This window comes from Python bivittatus, unplaced genomic scaffold, assembly GCF_059951505.1.
Source record: "Python bivittatus isolate LINGU-HERP-01145 unplaced genomic scaffold, Pbiv_v1 ctg000400_np1212, whole genome shotgun sequence".
Classification (NCBI taxonomy): Eukaryota; Metazoa; Chordata; class Lepidosauria; order Squamata; family Pythonidae; genus Python; species Python bivittatus.
The window spans coordinates 3,476,352-3,477,611 of NW_028277073.1; the positions used below are offsets into that span (position 1 = coordinate 3,476,352).

General features: G+C 53.7%; 1 non-coding gene across 1 annotated transcript; it reads left to right on the forward strand.

Annotated features, from left to right (window-relative positions):
* The first annotated feature begins 274 nt into the window (after positions 1-274).
* TRNAS-UGA (transfer RNA serine (anticodon UGA)) lies at positions 275-356 on the forward strand. Its single transcript has one exon. It is a non-coding gene; the product is annotated as a tRNA-Ser (tRNA).
* Positions 357-1,260: the final 904 nt, after the last annotated feature.

The window sequence follows — 1,260 nt, forward strand, 5'->3', positions numbered from 1 at the left end:
GAGAACCCGGAGCGCATCGCAACGGCGGCGTTGCCGGATAAACAATGCGCCCCGCAAACCCCGCCGCGCTCCGAGGTAGCTGGGGAGCCGCGCGCCGTCACGTGAGGAGCGGAGTCGCTTCCCCGAGGGTCGGCCTGCTCCCGATTTCGATTGGACAGGCGGAGATGCCCTGCTTTCTGATTGGCTAGTTCCAGTATGACTGACAGGTGGAAAGAACGTTCGGTATTGTTTCCGGTCTTGCTAAATGCTTTTGCTTGGAGGCTGCTCCTGTGCAGCAGCGATGGCCGAGTGGTTAAGGCGTTGGACTTGAAATCCAATGGGGTCTCCCCGCGCAGGTTCGAACCCTGCTCGCTGCGGTATTGTGCGGGTGCCGATCTTTTGCCTATATTACGGAACTCTTTTTGAGTAAATTCAGACGGACTCAAACGTTTCGCTTTGCTCGAGGTCCAGCCGTCGCTTTCGTGTCATTGTTCGCCGGCACTTAATCTCGGAGTTGAAAAAGCAAAGGGCGGCGCGTGCACAAACGCTGTTTCCACTAAAAGCGGTGCTACTCTGCACAATCGCTCTTTCTTCTTCAGTGGACGAGCCGCACACTGGGGGGCAGTTTCGTGTAATTTGCGTTGCACGAATGCGGCAACAGATGGGGCATTCTTAATTTGTTATTCGTTTATCCGAGAAAAGATAAACCTCCTTTGATTTACTAAAGGGACTCAGAATTGTTCCTACAGAAAAGCAGTAATATATATCGGGGTATATAAAGAAAACACGGCCCTACCTAAAATGCGCCCGCTCGCTCCTCGGGCGACGTTTTCTTTAACTTTTGCACTTGCTTTTCCAACGCATCCCCCAGAAGAGGGGCAGGCCTTAGCCCCGTTCAGGCGTTCTCATTTGTATGGTCTGTATTCACCGAAACAGGCGAACCAGGTCAAATAATAATGGCTGGGGATTCGCACATGCTAAACTCCCGTGTCAATCCTAGTTCAGTTTTGCACGTGTGCGTCTCACCCGGTTCCCTGAATCTAACCTACTAGGTTAACCTAGGATTTCCCGTATTGTGGGAAGCCAGGAAACGGGTTGATTCCGTGGCCAGGTCACGCGTCTCGAGCGAAGGCAGCCCCGACAGCAGAGAGAACGCGGGAGGCGACCTGGAATGAATGAATGAATTCCGCGCACATCGCCTGCAAGCGCAAATGAAAAGCCTGGTGTGGATTCTCTTGCAGCCTGGATCGGGAGTCCGGCGAGGGGCATTCCCCCAGTGCG